The following is a 15,530-nucleotide window of genomic DNA, read 5'->3' as shown; positions in this document are numbered from 1 at the left end:
ATTGTAAACTGAAAGAGGCAATAAGAACAACTGCTGCATCTTTCCCTATTCCACTCAATATGGTAAACCCTAACACTATCAATACTTTATGTGATTACCTAAATTTACAGAATCTAAAATTCACTTAAAACCTCTACAAAAAATTGCTTGAGATAGCCTTGATACAATGTAGAGATATTGTGGATTGCACAGTGCATGAAGAAGGTGATTTGGTAGCAAGAAATAGCTTCAGCATCTGCAGCATCAAATGTTACACACTCCAAAACCAAGTCGAAAGTATTCCTCTCTGTATCGTAAGCTTATCTTGTATTCACTGCGATGCATTACATTTATTGAGAGATACTGGACATTATTGTTCTTTGAGGTATATTCCATTTGACCATAACTATATACAAGGCTGGGATCCCGTATCACCTGCACTATACGAAAAAAAATATGAAATGAAAGACAAAATTGTGTCCTACAAAATGTACAAATACAAAAAAAGAAAGGCTTCACGTCTACTCAAAAACATATGAATTTCGATGATAGATGTAAGAAGCATTGGGAAAGTACAGTATGTAATAAACATCTACGTTACTAGTTCTAACTTTAAAAAAAAGAAAAAAATAGCATAACAACATATTTCTCCTTAGCCAATAAGGCTCAGAACGATTTCAGTGTTGAATATCATACACAATATTAAAGTTTTAAGCGCAGCATGTAAATACTTATTGAACCACACATTAAACCACCATTCTTATTGGCTAGCGAACAACCATTGCCCTCATATTGTGCGCTTCATCAGTGTTGCCTGCTTTGACGAGAAAGGCCATTTGCTGAGATGCTAACATTGCGTGACAACTTACTCTAGTCAACTTGACTGCCAGAGCGACTTGTTTAGTACGGAGATAGTGAAGTCCAGTCTTCAGTCCCATTCACCATGCTCAGAAATGCATTGATGTTAGTTTTTCATTATTTGGTCCAGCAATATCTATGTTGAGAGACTGGCTCTGATCAGCGAAAACTGCTCATCAACTGCCATTTTGATAATAGTTTCCTGAGATATCTCCCACACAGTTTTCTATAACGCTTTTATGTATAAGGAATTCCGGTGATATTCTGTATTGATCCACCGCTTGCTATTGTTGCACTCTTCATACCTGCACTCCTCGGAGCACGCTTAGTCAAATCTGTTATGAGACGCCGGTTTACAATTTGAAATTCTCCAGACAAACACAGCGATATATGTATATATTGCTGGTTTATGGCTTAAACGATACATTGTATCAAAGAATTTGGGCAGTTGATGCAGCTAGTACTGAGGCCAACAAGCGAGAGTTGTGAACATGCACTGCAATTTTTTCGTTGAGAGCAGCCTAGTTCCCAAGTGAAGTAGGTTTAACGTCCCACATATCAAAACGCAAAATGCCTTTGTTAAAGGAATTCTTCCGCAAGTCTCATAAGAACCCAAAGCCTGTGACATTTCACAGCTTGTTTCAAAAGTTCCGTAGCAGACAGTTTCAGTTACAGGTATATGGATTCATAATTTTTGATCTTCTTCACTCCCAAAATGCATCTGAAAGGCCATGAACGCCAATAAAAATAGGACGATGTCGCATATTTTATGTGTTTCTGGTGCATGACAACAATTGACTTCAAATATTTAATTTAAACTTCTGGTCACAGTTTTTGAAACGTCTTTCAACCTGTCAATATAATATGTTTTGTCAGGTTTCACAAACATATTAACAGCTATGAACACAAGATTGCATGCAGCAATCTCTGTTGGCGATGTTTTCTCAATAATGCCTGTACATGAGCTGCTGGATTTTATTGCACCCATATTTTGTTTGCTAGATTTTTCACTGCAGGCATCCTTGTACAGCATGTAAGGTGTGTCCGTTTCCATTTGTGACTGTTTAATAGCACCACACAACTGCTAAGCCCTCAATTTGCATACATATTTTCCTTCATCTTGACATTTTGTACAGAGTTGCTAAGTTATTCGTCAAAACAATCGTTGGGGGGGGGGGGGGGGGCACAGTAAGGTCCATATGTCATTGACCTCTACATGGCACATGAATAAATCTGTGATCCGCAAGGCATACAACAGATCAAGAGCACGAACTTCATTTTTCTCTGTGTTCCTTTACAGATCCAAGAATACAGAGACGTCTGCATGCTATGGCTCCAGATAGATTGGAAATGCTCCAGGTCTCTTATTATTGCAGTGATGTGAACGTATTTTTTTTTACACACGCAGCATAGAAATCAGGAATTTGGACATACCATTTATGCCAGCAATATAACTAGCAGCATTTAAAATACAATCAGCGCTAAGGCCAATACATCCTACCGATTTGGAAATCATTGCACGCTGCTTTAAGGTATCATAAATGCCTTCAATACTGCCGTCCTTCACGCACAACAGGAAACAGCTTGATAAGTTTCAAAGTGCCAGCTTCATAGAGAATAGGAGAAGTGTCTTTCAGATAACAGACTTCAGGTCTTTATGACAGCGTCTATGTCCTCGACAGATAAGCCAACAGCCAAACACGTCGACATGTGTTGAGGTTTTTCAACAACTTTTCCATTAATGTGTAGCAAGTATGAACGTCTTAGTGTCTTGAAGCCAAAGTAGTTGTAATTAAAATATCTGTTGAAATTATTTGAGCTTCAAGCCTTTCTACAGTTTTAATTTTAATTTAATGATGGAATTCTGTTATAAGAGGACTCTTCCCTTTCGTCACAGGACTGACCATGTTATACAAATCATAGATTACAGCGTATAAGCCTTCGGTTTCTATGTGTAGGTTTGAAACTGCAATTCTTGCTGCCAACAGAGCATAATCGGGGTGTTTGGTTGTCATTGTGGTGGCAGTGTCTGCTGCAAAGATTATCCAGCTAGATTGTTGTCAGCGCAGAATATAAACCACTGGTAACTTTCAGAGTGATTGCTGGCGGTTTCACAAAATTCTTGTTCAATCTATAGCACGGTTTTTGTTTTCTGGATGTAATCTTGTCAAAACGGACTTCCTCTTTCCTTCCATCTCTCTTCAAACAGAAAAATTTTACCAGATCTATCGACACCCATTTTGGGAAACCCACGTTTGCCGCTGAAACCCCTAATGTGCACAACAAACCGCACCCAACAATCCGCATCAACTCAGCCATCCAAGCATGACTCACGATGTACCTTCATAGCTTTACTTTTTCCAGTACTTCATCTCCTACCTTACAGACATCATAGAAGGTCTCATGCATACCCTGCGGGAAAACTTTGTGCCGAACCGGCTCTCAAACTCTGGAGCTTTGCCCTTCACGGGCAAGTGCTCTACGGAGCGTGCTACCCAGCGCAACGCACTGTGCTAAGAAGTGCTAGACCTGCAAGGTAATCAGGAGAAGTGCGAATGGTGGAAGGTAGGAGATGAGGTAATGGTGGAAGTACGTACATCTCTATTGCCGGTTCCTGAGACGTGTTTGAATAGCTCAATCGGTAGAGAAATTCCCCCTGAAAGGTACAGATCCCAGGTTCGAGTCCTGGGTTGGCACACATATTTAATCTGCCAAGAAGTTTCAAATCAGCGCACGCTCAGCTGCAGACTGAAAATGTATTTTGAAAATATTAAAATACGTTTCGCAAGACTTTGAAAATGTTAGACAATTCAAGAATGAATATTTCACTCTCCAGAGCAAAGTACACGAAGCTGCAGTTTCGGGACGTGAGCTGGTGTGTGAGCTTGTTTAGCTCAGTTTTGACAAAATGCTCTGCTGTTGTGTGGGAGATGAATATAGGTATAGATGCTGTTATTTCGAAATCCTGTCACCTCCACACATTCTAAATAAGCAAGTGGAACAGTTGATCCAAGAGTCTCTCAACAATTTCTTCTTGTTATCTTTCGTAATTTGTAGCGCATTCGTTCCCGTGATCGGAAAGACTGCGAAGTTCTCCGTATATGAAACATGTCAGAGCCGTACACTTGGATGAGCTGAGGGGCACACCTCATTCCACTAGGGAACAGCGTTGTAACTGGCCTGAAGATACTGGGATGGGTGTTTCAGGGGCCGGTGGATAGCGCTCATAAGGCGATCCATATAATGCAAAAGACTGTCCTGGTGTTCTAATATAGTCAGTTGCTGATTATCTACTTCAACAGCACACTTCATCACGAAACTATACGGAGTGAAGCGGAAATATTCTTCGATGTCTTACAACAAATTCCAAATTTCTGAACAGAAACCAGAAATTTCGCTGAGAAGCCCTTACGCGTCCTCCGTAGAGTCCAGATCTCTCCCCATGCGATTTACTTATTTTTTTCAGCGCTGAAGGAAGACTTTTGTGGCCCCCGATTTGCTTCGGACGAAGAGGTGCACGCCTGGGTACAGCCATGGTTCCGTAGGTAACGACAAACATTTTTCCATGACGATTTTGACCGTCTTGTCTCGCAGTGGGATGAATCTGTTAACACTTATGGCGACAACTTTCACCTCAAGGGGTTGGTAAGGAGTTAATGGTTATAAGACTTTCTGCAAACTTTTCAATAGAGGCAGTCATCCAAGATCCTCGTTAACAGAAACAAACTACAATCCACCACCACGTTGCATCGTGGTCGCTGAAGCACTAATAGATGTATGTTATACAGATGTATGTAGGGTAAACTCGAAATCCAACGACAAAGTTTTGGCGGTTATTCAGTGATATCTTCTGAATATTTTGGTATGAGAGACTGGCAGCTTGTTACAGAGTAGTAATGTAATAATGATTTATTTGGTTTGTTACCCGAGTCAATTTTGTTTCTGCGTAAATAACTTTGCATCAGCGAAAAGCATGAAATATTGAGTTACCAAAACATACAAGGAAAACACACAGCAATGCAACCACCGTCAGAACCACAAGAACAGTGACGTACCTGCTGTCGCTGAGGGAACACATCAGCATCGCTGTTCCATTGCATTTAGTAAACCTATACACCAGACGTATATCGGCAAATTCTTCATCGGCCTACCTATTCATACTGGTCTGTCTCTCTGTTAACGTAAAATTAGCACCGACAGGCAAACAGACACGAGTCAGAGCCGAGCAGCACAGAATGAAAACTCGACGCCAAAGAGTAAAGTGGGCATTACTGTTACTGTAACGTACCGTGAGCGAATGGAACATACAGTCGATATTTGTACTGTCGCGCAGATATTTTTGGTGAAATACAATACAAAGGTAAGTGGGGTTGGATGACAAACGAAATGCTATTACTCTATAATGAATTGCTGGAGATTATTGGTATCTCATATCAAAAGACACAGAAAATGTCCCTAAAGAAACATCAGAATTTTGTCGGTGGAGTTCTGTTTCACCCTATAGAAAATTATATGGGTATGGTGTCTGTTCTTTCGGACATGTCCGAAAGCACAGACATCACATCCATATAAGTATATGGCTCTGGCAATACCGGCCATGCCGTTCTTCTTCTCTGAGGATGCACACGTATTCCCCGAACTCTTACGGGACTTGGTAAGTAAAAATGTCTTCCACGAGTAATGAGTGTGTTGGGAAGGGACACTACGAATGTAGTGTGTGGACATACAAAGTGAGAATGTGGGTCTCGCGGGAGTCGTGCGCGAGATAGTCGGACTATCCTCTGTGCCCTCGTTGGCTCAGATGGATGCCGGCACGGTAGCTCAGAGTGTTCGGTCAGAGAGCTGGTTGGCCTCTGTATTAAAAAACCTGAGTGGAAAGATCAACAAAAGAACTTGAACGGATGTCATGTGACGTCCGCAACGACCAAACACAACGATTAAAAAAAAAAAAAAATATGGGTAGAGCGTCTGCCATGTAAGCAGGAGATAGCGGGGAGCTTGATTCCCGGTCGGCTCACACATTTTCACATGTCCTCGTTGATATATATCAACGCCCGCCAGCAGCTGAAGGTATTAATATACTTCTAATTTCTATACAAAATTGGTGGCGCTCACGAGGTCCAGTACAGGAACATATTCGTTAATGAGACTGCAGAGACACAAATATACAAGCTATTTTACCCAAGAGTCGCCGTAAAATAACTATTTACTGCTTTTTGAACATAAAGCTATTTCCACTGTATTTTGATTAAGACTCCAACCAATGTGTGTACTTGTCGCACCTCGTTAAGCAAGCTGTAATCTCCCAATCTGCAGGGATTCGGCCGCCAGTGCAGCGTCGTTGTCCTGTGCTGGAGCCACTGACCGCCTCGCCGGCAACTCCGTTAATTGCCTGCCAGCGACAAAGCCGCCCCTAAACAGCCCAGGCGGCGGCTGGACGCGCCGAGACCCGCCCCCTGGACTAATGGCTCTGAGCACTATGGGACTTAACATCTATGGTCATCAGTCCCCTAGAACTTAGAACTACTTAAACCTAACTAACCTAAGGACATCACACAACACCCAGCCATCACGAGGCAGAGAAAATCCCTGACCCCGCCGGGAATCGAACCCGGGAACCCGGGCGTGGGAAGCGAGAACGCTACCGCACGACCACGAGATGCGGGCGCCTCCTGGACTGCGCGTGCCCCCTGTCTGCTCCGCTGCGCACACACCAAACACTCCGCCCTCAGTCTTCCGCTTCCTGGAAGCTTACCTTGTTATCCTCAACTGTTGCGAGAGAGAAAGCTGTCCCAACAAAGCAGGAAGTTGACAGAGTAGTGGAAGGTATAGTCAAAGAAAAGTTAGTAATGAAAAATGACTATGCAGATCTTTTGCAAGTAGCTTTAAAAATAAATCTGCCTTTTTACGCATTACTTGCCCGCGAAATAATTCACTCATGTTGCTGACCATTAAAAGTGCAACACTACGAAGAATAGAATTTAACGAAATTTTACTTACAGTGCATTTATAGAGTAGTAGGAAGACTGAGTGATTGATTGATTTGGAGGAGGGGACCAAATAGCGAGGTCGTCGGTCCCATCGGATTAGGGAAGGATGGGGAACGAAGTCGGCAGTGCCCTTTCAAAGGAACCATCCCGGCATTTACCTGAAGCGCTTTAGGGAAATCAAGGGAAACCTAAATCAGGATGACCGGACGCGGGTTCGAACGGTCGTCCTCCCGAATGCTAACCACTGCGCCACCTCGCTCGGTGTAGTAGGAAGACTACATGATTGAATCTGTAAGTGATTTTGAGGAATACGAACTAAAAGTGATTGTGTAGAGTATCCTCTTGCACCCCACACTATTTCGCCAGATGCTTGGCCCGTATGACGATGGCGAATGGAACTTTCGTTCTTCTCAGAGCCTCCACGCACGGATACTTCCATTTTGATTCTGTAAGTGGAACCGGGATTCCTCTGAAAAGATAAAGTCCTGATACCCCAGTGTCCAGAGTGGCGACTGGGCCCGCCCTTCTGTGCTGCTGCTACGGGACTCCATACGTCGTCGCACTATCCGTGTGGACACTTGTCATGCTGCAGAACAAGCCTGTTTCCTGATACAAGGTGTTACATGGTTGTGTGAAACTAAACAGCCAACGAAATAACACGTCTGCCCTCTCGGGTACTAGTCGCGCGGGGCCGCTGTGACATCCATCACGAACTTTCATTGTTGCACCCTTGACCCATCGATTCCATATCTGCATGACAGTAGTAGGATACTACTCAAAGTAAGCATCAATATCGTGCTTCGATAAACAGCAGTCTGAATAGGGCAAGACTGTTGTTGAATTGCGACAAGTGTTGGTCCTTTTTGCACGAGACAGAACACTATCTTCTCACTAAGAAACTAAGAAGCAACATTTACATGCAATATTTAAATGAGAAAACTGCTGCCCAATCGTTACTCTATCTACATTGCGCGGCTACACTTAAATGCTAATCGTTTGTATACTCAAGCATGTAGTACACATTTCAGTCCAATTTGACATTTGCTGCATGCCGCCTTTATGGTGTTACACTGTTAGTGATCAACATGTAGATGTACAATTGAAATATCATGTCAAATACAATACTCAGTTTGTGTCGTCAGCTGACTTGTCATTTGTTTAAATTACACAAATGTTGCTAATACAATGTTGAGGTTTTCAGATAATTGCTAAGATAATTTACTGGTCATAGTTAGCGTTTATAAAATATTGATCTATTGAGCCAAGGTCGGTACGCGTATATTCACTTCTGTTCGAGGAGCTGTTTTCAAGAACTGGAAGATCGGAGAGAATGATAAGTCATCCGTTCGATCACAGGCTGGAAGAGGGAGAGGAGGGGGAGGGGGGAGGAGGAAAAAGAGGAGGCGGAGAGGTGACAGGGAGTACTTAAAACGAAGATCTTAACCAGTGCTCCAGGAAGTTTATGGGTAGTGTCGCACTTTGTTAGAAGCAAGTTTGATTTTGATCTAGAAACTTTCTTAAGTGAAGTTAGTTTCTGATGCTTCTTTGTGTTTTCCTGCAGCATGTGAAGGTACCTCTGTTCTTAGTCTGTAGCAATAGCGGTATAATCATTGTGATTCATTGAGGATTAGGACAGTTCATGAATAATGTGTAGAGTAGTTAGGATATAACACAACATTCTTTCATCCAAAGAAATGGTATGATAAATGGGTTATAAGACTTCCACAAAGCTAGCCCCAAGGAGTTTGTTGAAGAATAAAGAGTGCCGAGTATTTGCTAACGCCGTGAAAATTTCGGAGCTACCTGCACGAAAGTGGAACCGATTTAGATCTTTGTCGTCGAAGGCATAATGAAAGAGAAGAGTCTTCGATGTATGTGGGCGAGAAGAAGTAGGGAAAGTGAAGATTTCATCATATGTATTCAGGTTGTTCCAGCAACATATAAGCTAACTTTGAGAGACAACAAATCACACAAAGGAGCCATTTTTTCAGAAACTTACTCTTTACCACTTGTTGCTTATGAATTGTGGATATGAGTTTGTTGCACTGGTCACGGTTCACAACGTTACATGTGCATGTCTAGATACAGTATTAACTACATATTGTTTGAGCGGTCGCTTACACGACTGAGTATTATGGCAAGGCAAGGTCCAATGGAAAATATACTAGTGGTATCGCTTTCGTAACAGGAGACATCCACATTGAATACCATTGCTTTTGACGACGCTATGATAAGAAGATTTACCAATACACCTGTACTGTCTGCAATCTGGTTCCCCTAAATGGCAGGCAGCACCGCATAACAGCTACGCTATGAGGGAAACAAACCAACAGCCAAACAGGCGAAGACATCAGTTAAACACGCCGAATATTCCAGTCGATTAATAGGAACCTTTCCTTGCAGAGGTCGCCGCGACATATCCAGCCACGGATTCCTACGCCGGGTTTCTATTGCCTCCAGCTCACTATATAGAACCGGCCGGTCGAAGGCAGACCAGTCTTCGTCCGCTGCTAATGGCAACCGCTATAGCAGAGTCTCCGAGAGGATATCACCGAAGCCGCTGTACTACACCGCCGATCGAAGTACCAGCCGACCGAGAGGAACCACATCTCCGGCTAGATCGACGGACGTCTACATCTATTGTACAACCAGCTATTGTATTGTAGAAGAAGTTACGTTCAATAAACTGTTGGAGAATACAACAACACCTATAACTGGTACGAATTTTGAAGCACATATTATGCTGACAGGTCACGTAATTTGGCTCGGCTAAGCGTTTTTAATAGTTGTATCAGTCGTATCTGACACTATGAGAAAAAAACAAAAAACTGCTGTTAGATATGATCAATGATCAACGAAGGAGTTTTTACAATATTTGAGCTGGGAAGTTAGTAATCACCTTTTGGAGCGTGCACCTCTGTAGTCACACCTAGCTAGAGGTACTATCAGTTTCTGGATACCATACCTTTTTGTTTGCCTGTTTAGTCTTCCGACTTGTTTGGTGCGACCCGCAACGAATTTCTCTCCTGTGCTGACATCTTCATCTCAGAGTAGTACTTCAATCTCTGTCTTCCTCTACTGTCTGCACCCGCTCCCCGACAGCTCTCTCTAGTACCATGGAGGTTATTATTCATGATGTCTTAACAGATGTCCTGTCATCTTGCCGGCCAGGCTGGCCGAGCGGTTCTAGGCGCTACAGTCTGGAACCACGCGACCGCTACGGTCGCAGATTCGAATCCTGCTTCGGGCATGGATGTGTGTGATGCCCTTAGGTTAGTTAGGTTTAAGTAGTTCTAAGTTCTAGGGGACTGATGACCATAGAAGTTAAGTCCCGTAGTGCTCAGAGTCATTTGAACCATTTTTTTGTCCTGTCATCTTGTCCCTTCTCCATATCACTTATCCTCATATTCCTTTTCTCTCTGTGCGCTGAACCTCACCATTCCTTACCTTAACAGGCCACCTAATTTTCTACTTTCATCTGAAGCAACACATCTCAAATGCTTCGATTCTCTTCTTTTCCGGTTTTCCCACAGTCCATATTTTACAACCATACGACACTGTGCTCCAAACGTACTATATCAGAAATTTCTTCCTCAAATTAAGGCCTATGTTTGATATTAGTAGACTTCTCTTGGCCGGGAATCCCTTTTCTCCAGGTCTAGTCTGCTCTTTGTCCCGTCCATCACGGGTTATTTTGCTGCCTAGCTAACAGCATTCCTTAATTTCATTTATTTTGTGATCCCCAGATATGATGTTATGCTTCTCGCTGTTCTCATTTCAGCCAGTTTCATTACTTTCGTCTTTCTTCGATTTTCTCTCAGTCCATATTCTGTACTCATTAGACAGTCCACTCCATTCAGCAGATCATGTAATTCTTCTTCACTTTCACTCAGGCTAGCAATGTCATCAGCGACTCTTATCGTTGATATTCTTTCACCTTGAATTTTAATTACACTTTTGAATCTTTATTTTACTTCCATCATTGCTTCTTCGATGTATAAACTGAACAGTAGGGGCGAAAGATTATATCCCTGTCTTACACTCTTTTTCGTTCGAGCACATCGTTCGTGGTCTTCCACTGCTATTATTTCCGATTGGCTATTGTACATGTTGTATATTATCCGTTTCTTCCTGTAGCTTACCCCTATTTTCCTCATAATTTCGAACATTTTGCACCATTTTACGTTGTGGAAAGCTTTATTCAGATCGGAAAAGCACGTACGGATCTGCTGAATTCCTACCGCTTGCTGGGGGCAGCAATCTCTGTTTGCAGCATAATGGTGCTCCGAAATTTTTTTAATGTTGATAGGAGCACAACTACTCTTCGACTTTTGGAAACACTTCGCGCAGGACATTTCGCGATGTAGATGGTCATTACTGCAAAATATCAATGCTGTGCTCTATAGAACGGCAGTGCATGTAATTTTCTACAGGAAAAATCATGTGTATTCCCACCCACCCGATCCGTTCGTTTTACTGACACATCTATCCATAGAAATCATCTGCTCGCTTCTACACCAGAACTTATCTTAAGTGTTACTGTCGTCATACACACGATTTTTCCCATAGAAAATCAAATTCACTGCCGTTATATAGAGCACGTCACGGTTTAAGCCACCCTCAGATCTAAATCTTCGTTTAAACTGGTATGTATTGCTTCTCCCTCCTTCATATTCTTTCCTAAATATAGCACAGCAGGTGTAGAACATGTATGATCTCCCACAACGCCCACTCCTTACCTGTAAACTTATGTCTTGCTACGCACTTTTATCCTTAGCAGAGAAATTCTGGTTTTATGCTTAACGAAAACGTTACACTGACTCAACACTATCACTCGCATACCACAATGAATGGGATCTCTCTTCGCATTGCCAGAGATGGAGTTGCTATTGATCACTTCAGAAACATCCCTTTCCAGCCACGAACATTAATGAACACACGCACTGAACACAGTAACCTTCTGCTCTCCCTCAAAACTGTAGCTGCTACCTTCGCTACAATACACAGGATGTTTTACGGTTTGATCGAGAAGCTTAGAGGCCCGTTACGTCACACAGAAAATATTTTTTTTAAGAAACATATTGTTTACGACTTATGCTCACGAGTGATCCGGACCCTTTTATGAGTGCATAACAGCAATTATATACAAATTACACTTGACGTTCAAGTTAATTTATAATATATGTTGAATCGCTATGGCCAAGACTGTTTACAGCATTGATACTTAGCAGTCATGACTATCTACATCGCAAAATGTCCTGCGTGAAGCGTTTCCAAAAGTCGACGATTAGCTGCGCTCATATTAACATTTAAAAAATTTCGTCTCCTGCCACAATTGAATGGACAAAGGCGTCACCTTCATACTCGTAACGCGAGAGGAGTTCCTGCCAAATTTCAAGCATATGCGCTTTCATTTCAGGAGTCAGCATCCGGGGTACCCATCGTGCACATATCTTCCGATAGCCAAACAAAGCAATAATTAATGTGACCCACACGTTTTGTGAAACGCTGATTGTGCTTGCAATTTCTCTCTGAGTGATACGACGATCGTTCTGAATCAGTCTGTCAACATTTTGCTTGTGAAACTCGGTGGTTGCTGTCACAGGACGTGCAACTATTTGTTTGTCACGCAGATCGGGTGTTCCCGCCTCAACATCTTTAAACGTACTCGCCCAACGACGCACAGTACTCACATCAACACAATCTCCATAAACTGCTTTCATTCTCTGATGAATCTCCTTTCGGGTGACACCTTCTGCTATCAAAAATTCAATGACAGCACGCTATTTGAATCGCATTGACCGATCGTCTGCACAGGTTTCTATACTTTAAACTGTAACAACAGAACGGTTCAATGCTAAGGCTTCCCGCCAACTGGAGCTGTAGAGAAGAGGCTACGGAACAAGGCAGTACCTGCCGCATAACAATGCTGCCAACTGTTCAAGAGTTACGAAGGTGCAGGCATTACTTTTCAGTCAACCCTCGTATTTACGTAGATGCTCCCGACAGTAGCACGTGAACATTCGAGCAGCTTCGCCGTTTTCGAAATACTCGTGCACTGGCTCTACCTAATAATAATCTGCCCTTTGGCAAAGTCGCTTGTCTCAGTGGATTTCTCCACTTGCAGCGCATATCTTCGCTTGGGTAATCCCCCATCCGCCTCTACTCGTCTTACACACTTCTTTTACTGTGTCACGTGCCCGCAACGCCACCAGGAGGCATCCAGCCGTGCAGTGGACAGTCATCATAATGTTTTTGGCTGATTGGTGTACATTGTCTCTACAGACACTTAAATCATTTTATTACCATTTGTCATATTAAAGTTATTGTTATTTTTTAGGTAATTATGATGTAAAAAATGTACCGCAGATGTGAAACCCTGGTCCGATGTAAAAGAGGGTTTGAGGTCAGTAATCTGATCAGGTCAAATAAATAAATAAACAAAACTGAAACATTCTTGAAAGTCTTGGAATTTCCAGGACCAATATCTTCTCAGTAACGATATCGATAAGGGGCAAAAATCGTCGAAATTCTCGATTCTCTGGACGGATGAAGTATCTATACAGGGTGAGTCACCTAACGTTACCGCTGGATATATTTCGTAAACCACATCCAATACTGACCAACCGATTCCACAGACCGAACGTGAGGAGAGGGGCTAGTGTAATTGTTTAATACAAACCATACAAAAATGCACGGAAGTATGTTTTTTAATACAAACCTACGTTTTTTTAATGGAACCACGTTAGTTTTGTTAGCACATCACAACATATAAACAAATACGTAATCAGTGCCGTTTGTTGCATTGTAAAATGTTAATTACATCCGGAGATATTGTAACCTAAAGTTGACGCTTGAGCACCACCCTCCGAACGCGAGTTCTACTCGCGCTTCCTCATAACAACACACACACTTACTTCATCATCCCAGTTCCTGAAGCGTCACGACAAGGCGAGAAAACATTCTCTGGGAATTCTTGTCAGAATACCGCTCTCTGTAGAGTTCCTCTGCTTCACTGGCTTGGGTAGGAATCCGGCGTGTTGAAAAATGTACGAGAAGAAATTTGTTGTTTACATTACATGTAAGTCCAGCTGTGAGTGTCTTGAGTCTCCCATAACGTTTACATTTGTATGAGCTCAATACTAAGAAGATACACCAGCTGATCAACAGTAACGGGGAACACCTGTGTAATGCGCAGCTGACCACTACACGTCACGAGAGGTCGACTCCCAGTATAAAAGGAGGGGGGGGGAGGGGAGGAGGATTTTTTTGCCAATGGAGAAGCAATAACAGCAGTATGTGTCGGTCAGGAGAGCTCACTGACTTAGAACGTGAACTACTTATTGAGGTCATGTGAGTACAAATTCATCATATTTAAAGTCTCCTGTAGCTCCCGAGTCGACAGCTGGTGATATGATTGTGAAGTGGAAACAAGAAGCAACAACGACAGCTATGCCAAGACCAGGTGGACCTCATGTACTGATCGACGAGGACCGTACACCACAACATGTAAGCAACAACAGGAATAACTCGTAGGAAATGGTACCAGCAGTGCAGCTAGCACAACGACCGCGCGTAAAGAGTTAAACAGAATGGGGCACAGTGGTTGAGCAGCTCCTCATAAGCCACATTTTAGTGTAATCGGTGCCAAGCGAAGCTTGGAATGGTGTAAAGACCGACACCACTGGATTTTTGGTCACTGGAGAGGATTGGTTCAGAAGGGTGAATCAATCCGATGGGAGGGCTTAGGTTGGGCGAATGTCTATAGAACGTTACCTACCATAATGTGGTATTGCCAAGTGCGAAGTATGGCGAGGTGGTGTACAGTATGGGGTGTTTTTGTAGTTGCTAAGTTGTGGCTCCCTTATTGCGCTTAAGAAAACGCTAAATACTGAAGAATACGAACACATGTTACAGAATTCTGTACTGTCTATAGTAGACGAACATTTCCAAGGCGGCGGTTGTTTGTATCAGCATGACAATGTGCCCTATCATGAAGCAGTGTCTGTGAGGCAATGGTCTGTGGACACTGTCATTCCTGAAATGGAATGGCCTGTCCAGAATTCGGACTTCAGCCCAGTGGAAAACGTTTGGGATGAGTTAGGACGTCGACTTCACTCCAGACCCCAGCGTGCAAGATAGCTACTTTCTCTGGTTTCGGCTCTTGAGGAATAATGGGGTGCTAATCCTCCACAGATATACAAACACCCCATTCAAGATGCCCCCAACGGAATTCAAGCCACAATAAATGCGAACTGTTTACACACGCCGTTACCAAGTGCCTGAATAGTGTATGTGAAATGAAGGGAAGACGTAAAATCAGTGGTAGGGAAGGGGAATGGAAGACTTAGAAGTATAGTGTATGTATTAAGAAATCCGCATAGACGATTCTGCCAAATCTAGACTATAACACCAATGTCCTGGTCCCTTATGAAATGAGCCTGACTCGGGAACAAGAGAAAGAATCTCCAGAGGCCAAGCTTGAGAAAATGTCTCAATGTATATTTAAAGTTAATAAAAACACTTCGGAAAACGTGGCTTTCTTTGGGCGTTCCATTATATCAAACTGCTCCTCGTGATTTCGAATCTGGTACCATTCTCATTTTCCAGAATCAGGGCCTTGTGCTCCATACGGCTGTGGTACAAAATATAGCTTCACGTATAGTAAGATCACTTGCATCACATAATTCAAGTCTGTCGAAC

The 15,530-nt window shown here is 42.8% G+C and overlaps 1 pseudogene; it reads right to left on the bottom strand.

Moving 5' to 3' along the window:
• Nucleotides 1-15,530, bottom strand: part of LOC126235184 (ribonucleoside-diphosphate reductase large subunit-like) — a 91,177-nt pseudogene that overhangs the window by 60,103 nt on the left and 15,544 nt on the right.

Source organism: Schistocerca nitens, chromosome 2, assembly GCF_023898315.1.
Source record: "Schistocerca nitens isolate TAMUIC-IGC-003100 chromosome 2, iqSchNite1.1, whole genome shotgun sequence".
NCBI lineage: Eukaryota > Metazoa > Arthropoda > Insecta > Orthoptera > Acrididae > Schistocerca > Schistocerca nitens.
This window is presented reverse-complemented; position numbering and strand designations above follow the sequence as displayed.